Genomic DNA, 20744 nt, shown 5'->3' with positions numbered 1-20744 from the left:
CCAGTAACACAAATATAGTCCGGTAAGCGATAAATGTCCAGGTCTCTCTCTGAGAAGTCTCTGAGAAGCTACTACCAGAGGATCAATCTTCCTGCTTCATTCTCGAAGTTCTCCAACAGACTGCCAATGTCCAAGTAAAACAGAGAGTTTAGTTGAATCCCCTCCCCCAGACCTAGGGACAGAAACACTGTAGGGGATGATTATCTACAGACAATAGAATGTACACATAAGCAGTACAAATAATGGATAGTGAACCATGCCTAAACATGAACCCACACAAAATGGTACATGACCCACAATATCCCACCATCACAGTCCTATATTCTGTATGTGATATACTATGTACAGACATCTTATGACATATACAGTGTAATATATGACTGGTATATCCGATACTATGACCTTTTTCCATTGGTGTGGAGTCTATATACTTTGGTGACATGGTTGCGTGAGTATGTTTGAAAAATTACAAAACAGAAAGATATTCTGAGGTCCAGTAACTGTGTAGCACTTGTGTGACGACCTTTACACCAGGTCTTTTTCCTGCATTGTCCTCACTGGTGGCTTTGCCATCGTTTTCTGCTGGGGAGCTGCCAGCATCTTTACTCATTTTACTCTTATAAGGGCATAGTCACACTTGCGTATGGCATGTGATGCGAGAGCATTTGATACGATCTGCTAATGACCCTCTGCTCAGGATCTGCTGTGAGTGTAAAGGCTGGTTTACACGGTACGACCGATTGTGCAATTTCACAATCGATCGTACCCGCCTCCGTCCTTTTTGCGTCACGGGCAAATCGCTGCCCGTGTCGCACAAAGTCAGTAACCCCCGTCACACGTTCTTACCTCTCGTGCGACCACACTCTGGGCAGCGAACGTCCACTTCCTGGAGTGGGAGGGACGTTCGGCGTCACAGCGACGTCACACGGCCGCCGGCCAATGGAAGCGGAAGGGCGGAGATGAGTGGGACGTAAACATCCCGCCCACCTCCTTCCTTCACATAGCCGGCGGCGGCAGCGTGACGCAGGTGAGCTGCTGTTCATCGTTCCCGGGGTGTCACACGGAGCGACGTGTGCTACCCCGGAAACGATGAACAACTAAATTAAACGATATTATGGAACCTAGCGAGCAGTACACGACTCACGATTTGTGAACAATACTGCGTCGCTAGGAGGTGTCACACAGGCCGGCATCGCCAGCGATGCCGGATGTGCGTCACAAAAACCGTGACCCCGACGATCTATCGCACGATAGATTGTCTGGTGTAAACCAGCCTTAAGTCGGGTGTCATATGACTGTGATCTGTTCCTGAGATCGGATCACAGCTACGGAGGAGAGGTCGGGCGCTGTAGAGGACAGTGAGGGGTTAATCTCCCCATCTCCTCCATTGTCAGCCTGTGCATATATTGCACTGTACTTGGATAACATCCGAGTGCCAGTCCGATGTTTTTTCCTTGTATGGGTACGAGTGACATGGCTGTCGCAGACAATTGCTGCATGCTGCCATTTTTTCCTCAGTCAGTTTCGAGCTGAGGGAAAACTCACAGGTCAGAGCTGCAGCATTGTCTTACATGGGGCCGAGTGCAATGCCAGATTTTCTCCCTGCACTTTGGCGAGTCATATGCAAGTGTGACTCTGTCCTAATGGAGTTTAGCTTCAGCAAAAATTGAGTGCATCACTTCTAACTTCTTTTACTGCTCATTTTCAGATGGATTCCAGGCAGAATCCACCTGAAAAAGATGTTATGTACACATACACCAAAGGGGGCTTTACACGCTACAATATCGTTAATGTTTTATCGTCAGGGTCACGCCGTTAGTGACGCACATCCGGCGTCATTAACGATATCGCAGCGTGTGACACTTTTGTGCGACCTAAAACGATCGCAAAAGCGGACAAAATCGTTTGCTGCGGAGAGGTCGTCTTAAAACCAAAAATGGTTAAACGCTCATTAGCGATGTTGTTCCTCGTTCCTGCGGCAGCACACATCGCTATAAGTGACACCGCAGGAGCGACAAACATCTCCTTACCTGCCTCCACCGGCTATGCGGAAGGAAGGAGGTGGGCGGGATGTTTACGTCCCGCTCATCTCTGCCCCTCTGCTTCTATTGCATGGCTGCCGTGTGACGATGCTGTGACGCTGCACGACCCACCCCCTTAGAAAGGAGGCGGATCGCCGTCCAGAGCGACATCGCAGGGCAGGTAAGTCTGTGTGACGGGGTGTGCGATTTTGTGAGCGATGGGCAGCGATATGCCCGTGTTGCACAAACGATGGGGGCGGGTACGCATGCTAGCGATATCGGCAATGATATCGTAGCGTGTAAAGCCCCCTTAAGGGTAAGTTCATATTTCCACTATTTCCCGGGCGTCACAATCTGCCACTTTGAGAAACAACTGGAACCGCCAAAAATGCTTCCGTTGCTTCCCATAGACTTGTATGAGCGGCGGATTGTGACGGATGGCCTTGCGCTGTATCCGCCGCGCGGCAGATCGACTGACCACCGGTGGGGAGGAACGCTGTATGCAACGTTTTTCGGTGCGTCACAAGCAACGCACCATGTCTCTCTCTCTGTCTCTATCTCTCTCTCTCTGTTTCTGTCTCTCGCTCTCTCTCTCTCCCCTCTTGGAGAATGGACATTCTTACTGCCAAGAAAGCAGGTTTTGGCTGCAGAGAAAAATAACACGCTGAGTATGAATATAGCCTAAGCTTGGTTTTGGTGCCAAATCTGTGTACTATGCTTGGTTCATTTACTGCTTCTTTGGCCACGTTCACGTGTTGCATATTTGGTGAGTTTTTTTACCTCAGTATTTGTAGCCAAAACCAGGAGTGAGTGATAAATACAGAAGTGGTGCCTGTGTTTCTTTTGTACTTTTACTCCGATTGTTCTACTCCTGGTTTTGACTTATTTTATTGGTTAATAAAGTTGATTCATTTTGAAAGAGTTTATGGACGTATGTTATTCCTATATACAGTACGGTAACTGCATGGTGCTGGTGGGCCCCAAGATTGATTTTTTCTGGTGGGCCCCAGGTACTCTAGTCCGCCGCTGGTCAGGAGACTTCATCCCTGATTACCGGCAGCTCCTTCAGAGATCGGACGGGATTAAACTCCGCTCCAGGATCTGCTGGTAATCAGCACATAAGTGAGTATTTTTTTTTTTTAGCAATGATACATCAGCTGATTGTATAAACGGCTTTTATGCAATCAGCTGATGTGTGATGTGATTCACATCCTGGATCCTGACACATCATCTGATCGCTTTGCCTTCCAGCAAACCGATCAGATGATATTGGATCCGGATTGGACGGCGCGGGACCCTTGACCCAGGATTACTGCGGAGGGGGGTTCTTTATTTCAATAAAGATGGAGTTAGTAATTGTGTTGTGTTTTATTTCTAATAAAAATATTTTTCTGTGTGTTGTGGTTTTTTTTTATCTTTACTAGAAATTCATGGTGGCCATGTCTAATATTGGCATGACACCATATATTTCGGGCTTAGGGCCAGCTGATAATATAAAGCTAGCCCTAACCCCATTATTACCCAGCGAGCCACCGTCACCAGGGCAGCTGGAAGAGTTGGATACAGCGCCAGAAGATGGCGCTTCTATGAAAGCGCCATTTTCTGGGGTGGCTGCAGACTTCAATTCGCAGCGGGGGTGCCCAGAAAGCATGGGCACCCTGCACTGTGGATTCCAATCCCCAGCTGCCTAGTTGTACCCGGCTGGACACAAAAATTAGGCGAAGCTCACGTCATTTTTTTTTTTTAATTATTTCATGAAATTCATGAAATAATTAAAAAAAAAAGGGCTTCCCTATATTTTTGGTTCCTAGCCGGGTACAAATAGGCAGCTGGGGGTTGGGGGCAGCCCGTACCTGCCTGCTGTACCCGGCTAGCATACAAAAATATGGCGAAGCCCACGTCATTTTTTTTGTTTGGGGGGGGGCAAAGAAATCCTGCATACAGTCCTGGAAGGAGGATGCTGAGCCTTGTAGTTCGACAGCTGCTGTCTGCTCTCCTGCATACACTATTGGATGCAGCTTGCTGAGCCTTGTAGTTCTGCAGCTGCTGTCTGCTCTCCTGCATCCACTAGTGGATGGAGTATGCTGAGCCTTGTAGTTCTGCTCCCCCTGACTCTCCCTCCAGCATACAGTCCTGGATGGAGCAGGCTGAGCCTTGTAGTTCTGCAGCTGTCTGCTCTTCTGCATACACTAGTGGAGAATGAAGAACATATGGAAGAAGGAAATGACATCAGACCTTTTTTTTTTTCCTCAACAATCTTTAATGGCAATGTTCACTGCTAAAAAACGCAGAAAAATGCAGTGAGAAAAAACGCAGCAAAACGCAGCCAAAAACGCACCAAAACGCGGTAAAAACGCATGCGTTTTTTCATGCGTTTATAAAGATGCTGCGTTTCTGTGCGTTTTTAGTGCTAAAAAACGCAGCGTCAAAAAAACGCAGTGTGTGCACTTAGCCTAATAGTTGTCCAATAACTCTGCACGTACTCACAAATATTCTAATACGACAAAACCTCACTTTTTCTTTCTTCAGGCCCTGTGAGCACTGGAAAATGGAATTTTCTCAAGAAAATTCAGCAATTATTCAAAGATTACCGCACCCGAGGTAAAAAACCGCGGCAAACCGCACCCGAAAACCGCATGCAGTTTGCGGCAGTTTTACCGCGGTATTGGTCGCGGTATTGCCGCGGTTTTGCCGCGTGCGGGTTGGTATGTGCTTTATTGCATTCAATGCAATAAAGCACATTGAAAAAAAAAAAAAAAGTAATTTCATTCTGATATAGAGAAATAGACAGAAGAATAGATAGACAGACAGAGGGATAGATACAGTTAGGTCCAGAAATATTTGGACAGTGACACAATTTTCGCGAGTTGGGCTCTGCATGCCACCACATTGGATTTGAAATGAAATCTCTGCAACAGAATTCAAGTGCAGATTGTAACGTTTAATTTGAAGGTTTGAACAAAAATATCTGATAGAAATTGTAGGAATTGTACACATTTCTTTACAAACACTCCACATTTTAGGAGGTCAAAAGTAATTGGACAAATAACCCAAACCCAAACAAAATATTTTTATTTTCAATATTTTGTTGCGAATCCTTTGGAGGCAATCACTGCCTTAAGTCTGGAACCCATGGACATCACCAAATGCTAATGCCAATTCTTTTTTTTCAGCCTCAGGATGTTCTGCTTCACCTCAATTGAGAGTTCCTTAGACCGCATGTTGTCTGGTCACAGCAACAACTTCCAAATGCAAAACCACACACCTGTATCAACCCCAGACCTTTTAACTACTTCATTGATTACAGGTTAACGAGGGAGACGCCTTCAGAGTTAATTGCAGCCCTTAGAGTCCCTTGTCCAATTACTTTTGGTCCCTTGAAAAAGAGAAGGCTATGCATTACAGAGCTATGATTCCTAAACCCTTTCTCCGATTTGGATGTGAAAACTCTCATATTGCAGCTGGGAGTGTGCACTTTCAGCCCATATTATATATATAATTGTATTTCTGAACATGTTTTTGTAAACAGCTAAAATAACAAAACTTGTGTCACTGTCCAAATATTTCTGGACCTAACTGTAGATACAAGGATAGATAGAGGGATAGATAGAAGGATAGATAGAGGGATAGATAGATAGAGTCCCTGTGAGCACACGCTGCATTTCTCACGGTTGGCAGTGAGTTCACATTACCGGCCGTGGGATATTCTAAATATTCAGCTTTCAGGTTTATTAACCTTTTGGACTGACCGACAGCACTGTAGTTATTCAATAATAAATGAATCATCAAAACTACAAATTGCCTAATAATTGTGCAGCAAAGGTTATTTTGCCTGAGATAAGACCGCACAAGGGATATCATGACACAAAAAAGTGTAATTTAGCATCTAACTTGTCATCAATCAATAGCATGTGCAATCTGGTAATCCAGCCCTGTTTACTTTCGCATCGGGAGGTGAGCAGGGTGACATCCACAAGTATCTGCCAGCTCACATACGATATTGGATGGCTTTCCTATATATACAAGTGCATCTCAATAAATTAGAATATCATCAAAAAGCTAATTTATTTCAGAAATTCAATACAAAAAGGGAAATGCATATATTATATAGAGTCATTACACACAGTGGGATCTATTTCAAGTGTTTATTTCTGTTAATGTTGATGATTATGGCTTACAGCCAATGAAAACCCAAAAGTCATTATCTCAGAAAATTATCATTATTACCACAAAACACCTGCAAAAGCTTCCTAAGCTCTTAAAATGGTCCCTTAGTCTTGTTCAGTAGGCTACACAGTGATGAAGATGTCTGTAAAGCACTGTGGAAATTGTGCTTTATAAGCGAGTAAAATAAAATAAAGCAAATAAATATGTTAAACTAGCACAGGTACAATATAAGTGCAACTTGCATATGCGAGCAGATATCTTTAGATGGGACTTCACCAGCCAATTCTGGTGCTTTGCCTGGCTTTTTTTCTATTTCCCTGGTGCAGTGGCAATCAAGGTAATATTTTTGGGGTTGATCTCAGCTGTGAATTGAGAGTTGGCATCAAGCCCAGGGGTTAGGAATAGAGAGGCATCTATTAGACACCCCCATAACTAACATGGTAAGTGTACAGTTAAAAATCATACACATACTGGAAAAAATAGTTTATTTGGAGAAAGACTCCCCCATTCACAAATTAATTTAAAAAAATCCTCGAAGTTCCAACTTAATCCAAATGTGTAATTAATGTCCCACTGAGACCTATGGAGCTTTTGAGAATGAGGCTCCTTAGGTAACTCCTGATAAGCATCAGGCATGAAATTTCTCAAGCTCGTGAAAAATTCGGTCCCTGTCCTTGACCGTAAGTCTTTACCCAAATAAACTATTTTTTATTATTTATTTAATATACTCCCAGACTGTCCCTCTCCATATATCCCCCCCACTGCCACTCTATATAATATCTCCCCCAAACAGCCTCTCTCCATAATATCCCCAAAACTGCCCCTCTCCATAATATGTCCCCTACCCAAACTGCCTCTCTCCTTATTGTCCCCCACATACTCTTCTCTATATTGTCTCCTTACACTGCCCCAATCATAATACCCCTCCACATTGTCTCTCTGTAACATGCCTCTCCACACACTGCCCCTTTACATAATCATCCTACACACTGCCCCTCTTCATAAAGTTGTCCCCCACACACTTCCCCGTTCCATATCTCCCCCACAAAGCCCCTCTCCATAATATCTCCCAACACAGTCCCTCACCATAATATCCCCCACACTGCCCCTCTCCATATGTCCCCCACGCACACTGCCCTTCTCCATATTGTGCCATCAACACTGACCCTCTCTATATTGTCCTTCCCACACTGCCCCTCTCCATGTCTCAACCAACACTGCCCCTCTATATAATATCTCCCCCAAAACTGCCCATCTCCATAATATGTACTCCACCCAACCTCCTCTTTTCCTTTTTGTCCCCTCACATAGCTCCTCTCCATATTGTCCCCCCACAGCCCCTCTTTATAATACCCCTCCACACTGTCCCTCTATAAAATTTCTTTCCACACTGGCCCTCTCCACAATAATCCTGCACACTGCCCCTCTCCATAAAGTTGTCCCCCACACAGCCCCTCTCCATAATATCTCCCACACTGCCACTCTCTATAATATCTCCCCCACACAACTCTCCTCCATAATATCCCCAACACTACCCCTCTCCATAATATGTCCCCCACACTGCCTCTCTACATATTGTCCCATTCACTCTGACCCTCTCTATATTGTCCTTCCCACACTGCCTCTCTCCATAATACCCCCACATTGCCCCTTTCTATAATATTATCCCCACCTTACTGCCACTAACTATTTTGTGCTCCCTTTCACAATTTTCCCCCATATTGTATGTGTCTTGGCACACATTTAATCTTCAGCTCCTCCATGGTGCGCTTATCGGGTCTGATATGTCCAATGCCTTTGCTATCACCAGTAGCAGTGTGATGATGTCAGCAGTGTGCACCTCATCATACTGCTGCATGTCAGAGCAGGGGCTGACAAGCTCTCTTTTATTCTGCTCAGGTTTTTAAATGTATTTGCGTCTGAGAGCCGCGATTACATTTGAATATTAGAAGCAGAGAGTAGGGTCTGCTGGACAGGTCCATGAGCCACAACAAAGCTTTTGGCAGGCTGTATGTGGCCCACGGGCTGTATGTTGTGTAGGCCTTTTTTATACTGTCAGCTTGAGCTGACAGACTCCCTAATATAAAGCTTAATTAGCACTTAATATGTTCCAGTTTTGATCTTGATCTTTCTACACATTGCTGAGAGCTGTAGAGATAATCATTGACTAAAGTAATAATATCAGATGTCACAACATATTGTGCAATTATGTACAAAATTCCCTGATGTCAGCAGAATTCATGAGCAACAGCTGCTGGATTTTACATTATTTCACAGAGGTTGGTTTTAGGAAGACAAACTACAGGAGATTCCAATCCCATTTGCTACTTCCAAAGAAAGCCAATTGTAAGAATGGAGACGGCAGGAAAAGTAAGAGTCGATGTAATTGCAGTATCGCATATTACAACAAATTACATTTTGGTGCCAAGAAAAAAAAAGGAGATTGAAAAGATTTTGTTCATAATGTAGGTGGCATTTACTGCTGAGGATTGGGAAGTCATGAAACACTCCTTCCCATCACCTTTAGGCAATGCCATAAAATTGTAAGCTGTTCAGCTCAGGTAAAGACATCATTAAGTAGGGACCCAAAATATGAGATACGCCTTGACGATGGCTACTGGGTTTGCCTAAAACTGGCTTTTTTATATCCTAATTTTGTCTCAATTTTTAAATTTACTTCCTTAGCAGTAACGCATATCCAAGTTCCTATATTCGATGTCTGTATACATTAGTATCTCAGAGTGCAGATGTTGTTAATTTTATGTTCAGTATGCACTTGTTCACACTTGTCTGTTAGAATGTGCCATCAGTTTTTTTATGTTTATTTAATACTGTATGTATAAATACAATATAGAAAGCATTAATCATCTGTTATCATCGAATGTATTGCAGATTATAAAATGCAGGGCCGCTATTGCATGGAGTGCACATCAGTCACTTAAAATTGAAGAAATCGAGGTGCATCCACCAAAAGCCCATGAAGTTCGGATAAAGGTAGTATGTTTAGTCTGTGTATTAGTATGTCTGGTGTCTGAGAACTTTTTTCACTTCGGATGAACATTCAGTTTACTGCCACCAGCTCTGTAATTAAACTGATATTCTGGCATTTGGAAGAGAAACTGAGAAGACAGCAAGATGATTACACACAGAGCTACATTACAATGCTAATACTTCATCATACACATGTGTAATTACCATTTATATTACACTGCTGTTCTCTATGTGCTCCTGTTCAGCAGAGTGGACGTGGCTTCAGCTGCAATCCATGCAGGCAGCAAACTACAGTTCCCTTCTTTTCCAGCCTATTCCACTTCCCTATAGTCTACACCTTTTTTTGCATTTTATATTGTGCTCCCACACTGGTGAGCCTTTCACATAAGTTCCCCATTACTCTCACCTATAACTCAAAGTTCTGGAGCTGAGCAAAGTGATGTGAAACCTAGGAACTTAAAGGGAACCTGTCACCAGATTTTTTTCCCTATTAAACTAAAAGAATCCCCTTCTGCAGCTCCTGGGCTGCATTCTATGAATGTGCACCTTGGCCCTGACTCCCCTTCCAGACCCCAAAAATAACTTTATAAAACTTGGCCATTAGGTATGTCAATTACCTGTGTTTCCCCCCTCCTGCCGCTGATCGCCGTCCTCCTTTCTTGATTGACGGGATGACGCCCTCCGTCATCCTCCTCGTCACATTTTCAAATCTCGCGCCTGTGCAGTTAGGTCGGCTCGCGCAGGCCCAGTTCGCTCTACAATATCGCGGGCATAGCAGAAAACATAGCTGCCCTAGCTCGCGCCGGTGAGCTAAATACGCAGGCGCGAGATTATGGGCGGGTACGAGCATGGCGCTGGTAAGGTCGGCTGTCAATCAAGAAAAGAGGACAGCGATCAGCGGCAGGAGGGGGGACAGGAGCAGAAAATGAGCCTGCCCATCTGGCAACACAGGTAATTAGCATACCTAACGGCCAAGTTTTATAAAGTTATTTTTGGGGTCTGGAAGGAGAGTCAGGGCCAAAGTGCACCTTCATAGAATGCAGCCCAGGAGCTGCAGAAGGTGATTCTTTTAGTTTAAGAGGGAAAAATCTGGTGACAGGTTCCCTTTAACCCTAGATTGTACATTATATAGGAAGTTATATACAATATATTTTAACCAGTAAGTGGGGAGAGACTTGGGAAACTTCTCAAAATCTTTACCAACTATATATAAAGAATTTTCACTTCATACTGCATAATACATAACTGCATAAACTCAAAATGAGTTTATAATTAATGATGTGCACAACTAGACTGTAAAAGTCCAGATACACGTAGATTCAAAATCATAAGGGCCCATGCCCGGAGTTCTCAGGGAACTCCGGCTAATGATCCGGATCCGGCAACTCTGGAAATTAAAAAAAAAATAAAAAAAATAAAGGAAAAATAAAGAAAATAAGAATCAAGCAAGCAAATTATACTTAACGAGTCTCTGGTGTAGCGGTAACTGCTCCTGTGGCTGCTCCCTCTTCTTCTGGGGCCACTGATTATTGGTCATCTATATTCACAACTTCCCCCACCCACCAGCAGTCCTGGCGTTTGTGATTGATTGCAGTCAGACGCGCCCCAATCCTGAGTGACAGCGTATGACTGCTTGCAATCACAGACCCTGTCTGTGGGTCCCTATCGTGGTGCTAAACTAAAAAAATAAATAAAAAATTGTAGGGTACCTCCAAATTAGGATACCCTACACAGATAAAGCATACAGCTACAGGCTGCAACCTCCAGCTGTGCACTTATCTTGGCTATGTATCAAAATGAGAGCACCACATGCGACTTTTTAAAAATTAAATAAATAATGTTAAAATACAACATGTGGTCTCTTCCAATTTTGATATTTAGCCATGATAAAGCCCCACAGCTGGGGGCTGGTATTCTCAGGCTGTGGAGACCCATGTTTATTGGGCCCTCCCCAGACTAAAAATAGCAGCCTGCAGCACCCTGTTGCATCCATTAGATATGACAATCTCGGAACTTTACTGGTGCGGTGGCAAATGGGGAAATAAGAGGTTACTAACAGCACACAGCTGGCACTAAGCCCTAGATTAGTAATGGGAGGCATCCATGAGACCCCCATCACTAATCTGTAAGTGAAAAGAAATAAAGACAAACACCAAAAAAATCCCTTATTTGAAATAAAGTACAAAAAACAGCCTCTTTAACCCCTTTATCAACCCAGGTCCGACGTAATCTACACAAGGACCCATAGAACAATGACTGCCGGCTGTGGGCTTCAGGCAGAGACTGAGCTGCATGATCAACAGTGACGACATTCAGGTTACTTGTGGTCACAGCTGGAAGTTCTTACGGTACTCCACCTATGACCGCAGGTAACGTGACCACAGGTGACTTCTGTAAACTCACTGAGCTCACAGACCTACATCTCCTGGCAGAAAACCGCAGGTATTTTCACCAAGAGATGCACATTTGGTGCTGAAATTTCTACGGTATATTCCTCCACCCAATCTATAGCAAAAAAATGGTTTTGACACAGATTTGGTGTGATTTTCTGCCAGTAAGTGCAAATTTGGTGTTGAAATCTGGTGCAGACATTTCGTCATCAAATTTACACCTCATGCCAAAAAATTGCAGCTTAATGGTGTCAAAACTGTTTCTTTTGTATTTTTGGGCCAAGAGATGCAAATGTGGTGATTACATTTTTACACAATATTCATGCAGCTAATCTATACCTCCTGGCAAAAACAACGCATGAAAACTGCTGCAGTAGGATGCAATTTTTTACCATGAGGTGTAAATTGGATGCAGGAATATGATGTAAGGATATCCGCACCAAATCTGCATCTCTTGGCAAACAAATGCTGTTTTCTGCCAGGAGATGCGGGTCTGTGAACTCAGATTTGAGGTCACGGAGTTTACTAAGGTCACTTGAGGTCAGGTTACCTGTGATCAAAGGTGGAAAACCATGGGGACCTCCAGCTGTGACTGCAAATAACCTGAGTGACATTCCCGCTAATTACTGCAGCTCAGTCTCTGCTTGAAGCTCACAGTGGGCGGTTATGCTCTATGGCCACCCCCTGTCACTTCAGGTGTAACAGAGCTGAAATCAACAAGGGACCTCCTGTGGGTTATGTCGGACCTGGGTGTTTGGGGGGTGAAAGAGGGTGTTTTTGTATTTTATTTCAAATAAAGGATTTTTTGGGTGTTTGTGTTAATTTATTTTCACTAACAGATTAGTGATGGGTGGGGTCTCATAGATGCCTCCCATTACTAATCTAGGGCTCAGTGGTGTCTGTGAGCTGAGCTGCCATTAACCCCTTATTAGCCCAATTCCCACTGCACCATGGAAATCAGGAAGAAACGGGAAAAGTTCCAGGATTGTCACATCTAATGGATGTGAGGCTGCAGGCTGCTATTTTTAGGCTGGGGAGCCCAATAACCATGGGTCTTCCAGCCTGAGAATACTAACCCCCAGTTGTTGGCTTTATGATGGCTGGGTATCAAAATTAGGGGGGAGCACACGCAGTTTTTAAGCATTATTTATGTATTTATTAAAAAAGCCGCACATGGTTCCTCTTATTTTCATACACAGCCAAGATAAGTGCACAGCTGGGGGCTGCAGCCTGTAGCTGTATGCATTATCTGTCCTGGGTATCATAATATGGGAGGGACCCTTTGCTAATTTTATTTTTATTTAGTTTTACACGATGATAGGGACCTGCAGACAGGTTCTGTGATTGGTTGCAGTCTGACACTCAGCTTGGGGGCACATCTGACTGTAACCAATCATAGACACGGGGACTGATGGTGGGCGGGGGAAGCAGTGAATATGGATGAGCCATAATGAGCGGCCCCAGAAGAAGCGTGAGCAACCTTGGGAGCAGTTACAACCACGCCGGAGACTCGGTAAGTATACCATGCTTGGTCAATCCCCCTATTTCTTCTACCACCATCTTTACGCACCGGATTCTTGTCTCCATACACTTATATGGGGACTGGCATATGGCCAGATATCCGGGATCAATTCTGGTCATGACCCGTTTTTATTTTTTTTAATTTTTTTTTATATCCGGTTAAACCCGCCGATACTGATTATCTGCGAGTCTGCCCATCACTATATACAAAACAATTACGTTCAATACAAAGGACAGCCACATGACTTTTTCCTTCCTACGACAATACTAAGGACCGGGTGAACTCATTTCAGGGAAAAAATGTCATTTCTGGCAGATAAATAAGAAAGGGTTCTTTACAGTGGGAGCAGTCAGCTGTGGAATGTCCTACCGCAGGAGGTGGTAATGGAAGACACTATAACAGCTTTTAAAAAAGGACTGGATGATTTCCTCAGTACACATAACATTGTGGGTTATAGATAGTTTAGTGACAAAAATGTATAACTGATGGAAAAAGATTAAACTTGATGAACCTAAGTTTTTTTTCAACTTATGTAACTATGAGTTAAAGGGAATCTGTCAGCAGGTTTATGCTATGTAATCTGAAGCCAGCAATAGATAGGGGCTGAAACACAGATTTCAGCAATGTGTCAGTTATCAAGCTGTTCTACTGTTTACTTACAGTGAAGGTTTTATGACCAAAACATTATTATTTGTATAACTAGCTGCCTTGTGCAAAGTCATCTGACCATGTCCCCTCCTCTGATAAGCAGCTCACAGTCAATAGACCATTCATACAGAAAGTTTTGGTGGGGGTGGGGGTTAGCTTTCTCAGCTCTGCTACAGGCAACATCTAAAATTTCTGTGTCTCAACTACTGCACTAAGTGATACTTTGTTGGCATCAGGGTCTCTTTTTCTACATAATGCTCCTCTCAGTTGAGGAAGAAAATACCTGGTTAACAGATTTGTTCTATAGAGGTCTTCCACTACTTTTTCACTCCCTATAAAAAAAATACCTTTTGTAACATACTTGTACTAGATGTATAGCTTCTATGAGCTCATCTCAGCAGGAATCACATAGTACTGGATTGTTATGTAAATTATTTTTACTCCTTGGTTATGTCCAATTCTTCCTTTTAGGGCACAGAAATGAGACCAAATGAAAGGAAGCTGTCACTTGGCTCCTGATGGTGAATGTAGAAATTCTGGAGTGAATAACAGCTTTTCTGAGCATGCCTCCTGAAGATAGTATTAGCCTGCCTCACCAAAGCTGAGCTGACGGTTTCATTCAGCAGTAACACCAGCAGCTGACACCTTTGCTAGTGAAGTGCTACGACCTGCATTTTAAAAGCAAAGGGTGTAGGTGATCCAATCACTGACATGGACAGCTAAAAAGCAGTGAAATCTGCATAACAAGCACAGTTGGAGGGCTGTACTCGCCATCTGGTAATTGCCAGATGGACTATACCTACTCTGGGCTGCAAAAAAAATAGGAAAAGACGACCAACAGAGCCCAATTGCTGAAAAGTGAAGCTTTATTAAGGGTAGGTGGTGAGCGGCACATTTACAAGAAGAACACCAACACCAGGAGAATCCTGGCTGAGTGAAAGATAATACAATCCCTACCAAACCATAAAAGACATTAAATAGCCATATACACAGTATAGAAAGATGAATGGAAACACCATATACATAGTATAGAGGCTAAACACCAATTAATGTCAGGTATGTAAATTATTGGGCAAACCAAAAACCATTTAATCACATATGCTGGTACAAAAACCTAATAGAGACTAAAGTGTCATATCAAGTATAAAGTGACTCACTGGGTATGGAGCCCTAAGTTAAGGTTACAGACATAAAGTCTAAAGGGCCAATACCCTTTTTAGAGTGTAAACATACCTGAGAGGAGGGAAACCGGGGAACAACCTGGTGCCAGCGTCCACCCGGCGCCGGTTTCGGCAAGAAAAGCCTTCGTCAGGGGGAGTGCATTTTAAAAGCAAAGGGTTTAGGTGATCCAATCACTGACATGGACAGCTAAAAAGCGCTGAAATCTGCATAACAAACACAGTTGGAGGGCCATGCTCACCATCTGGTAATTGCCAGATGGACTATACCTACTCTGGGCTGCTCTGACACTTAGTATCTCCCAGTATATTCAGCAGCATAGGGTGAAGAATGGAGGGGGCGTACTAAGTGCTGGCTCACAGGCTACTACAATGCATGATGGAACTTGTAGTAATAGAGCACAGTAAGCCTGGGGAGAGAAAGTGATCATTGTAAACATCAAAGCTGCAGCTAGCAGACACCAAGGGATGCTATCTGCATGATAAACTATGAAAGGTTTATATTACTATAATAAGAGTATGGCTGCATTTAGTAGCACATAATAGCACAATTAGTGAATAAAAAAATGAAATGAGTTAGGGTGGTGGATAACTTGATTAAGTTTTTTGTTATAAGAGGAGAATATTCCTTCAAGTAGTCTTTAACTTATTACCACACAGTACCTGGGGCACAGGCCCCATCAGTGCTCATATAATCTAGCCAATCTTATCTGCATGCTTCTGCGCTAAACAGCTGATTAAGTAATTAGATAATAATTGTCCAATTTGGATTACACACTATAAGCTTGTGCAGCTGAGTGTATCATATGGACGTGTGCTGTCCAAGTAAAGATCAGACAGCAAACAGACCAATGTAATTCAATTGGGCTGCTCAAATGACAGTTTTTTATAAACGGAAAAGTGTAAAAAAAAAAAATCACAGCATGCACTATTTTCCACCAAGTCTCAGATGACAGGGGCACTTGGCATGTATCATAATAGATGACAACTGGATAAGTCATAAAACAGACCCCTATTGTTCTACAGTCATGGCCAAAAGTTTTGAGAATGCTACAAATATTAATTTTTACAACGTCTACTGCTTAAGTTTTTCTAATGGCAATTTGCATATACTCCAGAATGTCATAAAGAGTCATCAGCTTAATAGCAATTACTTGCAAAGTCAATATTAAAACACATTTCAACATCATTGCATTCCTGCCTTAAAAGGAGCAGCTAACATTGTTTTAGTGATTGTTCCATTAACACAGGTGTGGGTGTTGATGAGGACAGGGCTGGCGATCAATCAGTCATGATTAAGTAAGAATGACACCACTGGACACTTTAAAAGGAGGCTGGTGCTTGGTGTCATTGTTTCTCTTCAGTTAACCATGGTTATCTCTAAAGAAACACGTGCAGCCATCATTGCTCTGCACAAAAATGGCCTAACAGGGAAGAGTATCGCAGCTACAAAGATTGCACCTCAGTCAACAATCTATCGCATCATCAAGAACTTCAAGAAGAGAGCTTCCATTGTTGCCAAAAAGGCTCCAGGGCGCCCAAGAAAAACCTGCAAACGCCAGGACCGTATCTTAAAACTGTTTCAGCTGCGGGATCGGACTACCAGCAGTGCCGAGCTAGCTCAGCAATGGCAGCAGGCTGGTGTGAGTGCTTCTGCACGCACTGTGAGGCAGAGACTGCTTGAGCAAGGCCTGGTTTCAAGGAGGGCAGCAAAGAAGCCACTTCTCTCCAGAAAAAACATCAGGGACCGACTGATATTCTGCAAAAGGTACAGGGAGTGGACTGCTGAGGACTGGAGTAAAGTCATTTTCTCAGATGAATCCCCTTTTCGATTGTTTGGAACATCTGGAAAACAGCTTATTAGGAGAAGAAGAGGTGAGCGCTACCACCAGTCTTATCTCATGCCAACTGTTAAGCATTCTGAAACGATTCATGTGTGGGGTTGCTTCTCAGCTAAGGGAATCGGCTCACTCACAGTCTTGCCTAAAAACACAGCCATGAATAAAGAATAGTACCAGAATGTCCTCCAAGAGCAACTTCTCCCAACTGTCCAAGAGCAGTTTGGCGCCCAACAATGCCTTTTTCAGCATGATGGAGCACCTTGCCATAAAGCAAAGGTGATCACTAAATGGCTCATGGAACAAAACAGAGATTTTGGGTCCATGGCCTGGAAACTCCCCAGATCTTAATCCCATTGAGAACTTGTGGGCAATCATCAAGAGACGGGTGGACAAACAAAAACCAACAAATTCAAAATGCAAGCATTGCTTATGCAAGAATGGACAGCTATCAGTCAGGATTTGATCCAGAAGTTTATTGAGAGCATGCCAGGGAGAATTGCAGAGGTCCTGAAGAAGGGTCAACACTGCAAATATTGACTTGCTGCATTAACTCATTCTAACTGTCAAACATCAGAGAAACACAATTAAAAACCAGAGGGCAACAGATCATGTGAAAATATAATTTTGGTGTCATTCTCAAAACTTTTGGCCATGACTGTATGTCCCGCGGAGCGGTGGGAATGGATATCGGATGGCTCTCTCCCACCACGCCTGCTGTGTATTGGAGATGTTTGAGGCGGGGGTCGGATCTGCATCGGAGGGGGAGCTGGAGTAACCGTCCGAAAAAGAGCAAGTTGTCCCCGTTGGGACCCTCAGCACCTTGCTTTCTGTTGAATGAACATCAATCCGAAGTTTCACTGATCATCAACCAGTTGATTGTCATCCGTTGTAAGGCAAGTTGTCCCCGTTGGGACCATCAGTGTGTTTATCCAAAACAGCCCACATGAGGAACTGCTCATGAACATGGCCGAGAACTTGCAGGCCACCCACGAACTTGTGGGCTTCTAAATAGTTTGTGGGCCGTTTTCCGTTCCGTGCCGCCTCCGGAGAGGCAGATTGGAGGAAGGGCCCGCAGCAGAGTAGGCTGGGGCCCGGCCACCACCAGGACCGGTGGCCATCCTCCGGGGGTCAGGGGTCCCCCTGGACGTGGGGTCCCCTGAAGTGACAGCCGGGTGCGAGATACCGTACCCGTTCCCGCTCGGGTAACCTGGACCAGGACTGGGGTAAAGGAGTGCTGCCCGTTTCTTAGGGGCAGCATCAAGGGTTAGGTTGCTTGGGTGGATGAGCGGATGACCATGAACCCGTCCGTTTTAATAAAAATGTTTACCGTTTGCAACGTTAAAGTACCGAGCCTCCTGTAAGGGAAGAACTAAAATATGCTTATGTTGAATGTTTACATGTATTTATCTTTTACAAAAAAATAAAACCGGTGATGGACGGGCAGCCCGTGGACGGTCTGCATTTTACCAAGGGGGAGTGTGACGCCATGGACTAGCCAGGTAGTCACAGACATAACACCATACACACCCCCCCTAGACAGTTACATCAGTCAAACAAAAACCCTTGTTGCCTCCCTCCAGGGTCTGATGTCCACACCAGGTGGGGCGGAGCCAGGAGGTTGGCCCCACCCACCGAGGAGTTCACAGGCCTGGAGGTGGGAAAAGAGACAGATGAGTTTTGGAGGTGAAAGTGAGAGGCCACAAACTGTCGGTGTCTGTGTAGGGGCCCAGACACAAACAGCAAGGTTGGCAGATGGTGGTGGCCGTCTGCAGGAGTTAGTGAATCTCTGCAGAGCCGTACCGAACCGGGGAACGGAGTGAAGCTAAGCACACAGGCAGGGCCATCGGACCCAGACTAGGCTTGGAGCCGCCGACAACGGTCAAATCCGAGTGTGACCGGAACCCCAGGGGTTTCCCAACAACCAAGACCCGAAAGAAGGCAACAGTCCACACCGAGAGGATATACAGCCACCGCTATAGGCTAGAGATCCAAGGGCCAGCGCCTGCGGGCAAAACGGGCTCCTACGGCACCTATACGCCGGGGAGCGGACTACTGGTGGGCAACCACAGGAATCAGAACATTCTAACAGGTGCAGGGAAAGACAGCCACCATCAGCCATCCGGGGAGAGCACAACAACACTGCAGCCGGCTGCGGGACCTGTCCATCCGGCCGTTTGGTTTACCAGAGACTCTGTCATTGATTGTCTGAGTGAGTATACCAGTGCTATCTGGCACTGCGCCGTGCTGTTCCTGCAACCCTGCACCCCCAGCCATCCAGCCTCCCCGTTACACCACCGGACCTCGGGATCACCAACCCCTACCCACGGAGGGGACAACATCCTAGCTGCTCCCTACCATCTCTCCCAGGATCCCCATCACCAGCAGCGGTGGTGCTAATAATCATCACGACTCGTGGGTGGCGTCACAAACTATCTCCCTAAACAAAACACCCCCCTTTTCACTCACGGGTGAGGAGCGCTGCTCGAGTCCCCGGGTCCAGCCGCAGAAGCCCCGGACCCGAGCGTGGCGAGCGCGTCCCCTCTGCCCGCGACTTATGATAATGAATGTATTCATTTTTTTTATCATAATAGATGACATAATATCATCAAGACATACATCATATGTGCTATACAAGATACTAACATTTCTACATAGAAAAACATAATTTATAAAGGACGAGCATGAATCCTAATTAGAAGCTGGCAGAAAACTAAGGATTTATATATATATATATATATATATATATATATATATACTACACTATTATAGTTAGTTGCAGTCTTAGGAGAATGATAATTGTGTAGTCTTGAACAGGCTGCCAATTCCCCCGATGAACGCACAAAAGGCTCATTTGTCTGGTGATGTTTTGCTTTAACCAAAGATCAACATTCTTGGCCGCACATTGTCCTATGTAAACAGGTTCTTCTCTAGAAGAACAATGGCAGCGTATAAGTTATGAATAATTTATTAGGCTATGTTCCCAGGAAATTATTTTCTGTGGATCTCTGTGGAGGTCCCATAGAGGATATCATTGCAGAAAGGTGTGGGGAAGCCACATATTTTACGCTTTGCATGATAAAAGGATGAAAATTGCAATTATATCAATAGCATAGATTGACATGCTGCAGATCTAAAACCCAAAGCTCCTATCAATGTACATAGCTGCTATATTTTACAGCATGTGCATGAGGTTTATTCAGTTCTCATGCACTTTGCTTGCACAATAAAACACAGCGGACATTTAGGAAGCGAATATGTTTTCCCATCATAAGGACTAAGGCGGGCTTTGCACGCTGCGACATCGGTAACAATGTGTTACCGATGCTGCAGCGATAGTCCCGCCCCCGTCGCACGTGCGATATCTAGTGAAAGCTGCCGTAGCGATTATTATCGCTACGGCAGCTTCACACGCACATACCTGCCGTGCGACGTCCCTCTGGCCGGCGACCCGCCTCCTTCCTAAGGGGCGGGTCGTGTGGCGTCACAGCGACGTCACACGGCAGGCGGCCAATTGAAGCGGAGGGGCGGAGATGAGCAGGATGTAAACATCCCGCCCACCTCCGTCCTTCTCATTGCAGCCGGCGGCAGGTAAGGTGAAGTTCCTCGCTCCTGCGGCTTCATACACAGCGATGTGTGCTGCCGCAGGAGCGAGGAACAACATCGCACCTGTCGCTGCACCGGCATTATGGAAATGTCGGAGGCTGCAGCGATGATACGATAACGACGCTTTTGCGCTCATTCATTGTATCAAAAAGGTTTTACACGTTGCGATATCGACTGCGACGCCGGATGTGTGTCACTTTCGATTTGACCCCATCGACATTGCACGTGCGATGTCGCAACGTGCAAAGCCGCCCTTAGACTGCAATCGTCGTTTTGCTATTTAAGCTGAAAGCAGTATAATATAGGGCACAAGAGCCTGATTAAAGGAATGTATTCAGGGGCAGACATATCATTGGTGCAACTTGTGCCACCGCACAGGAGAT

At 44.7% G+C, this 20744-nt stretch overlaps 1 protein-coding gene across 1 annotated transcript in view; it reads left to right on the top strand.

Annotated features, from left to right (window-relative positions):
* LOC142291966 (alcohol dehydrogenase 1-like) overlaps positions 1 to 20744 on the top strand; it is a 151288-nt gene that overhangs the window by 45718 nt on the left and 84826 nt on the right. Inside the window, exon 2 of the mRNA XM_075336954.1 lies at positions 9081 to 9182. The gene's annotated coding sequence lies outside the window, so the exon portion shown is untranslated. The remainder of the gene's footprint in view (positions 1 to 9080; positions 9183 to 20744) is intronic.

Source organism: Anomaloglossus baeobatrachus, chromosome 1 (assembly GCF_048569485.1).
Source record: "Anomaloglossus baeobatrachus isolate aAnoBae1 chromosome 1, aAnoBae1.hap1, whole genome shotgun sequence".
NCBI lineage: Eukaryota > Metazoa > Chordata > Amphibia > Anura > Aromobatidae > Anomaloglossus > Anomaloglossus baeobatrachus.
This window is presented reverse-complemented; position numbering and strand designations above follow the sequence as displayed.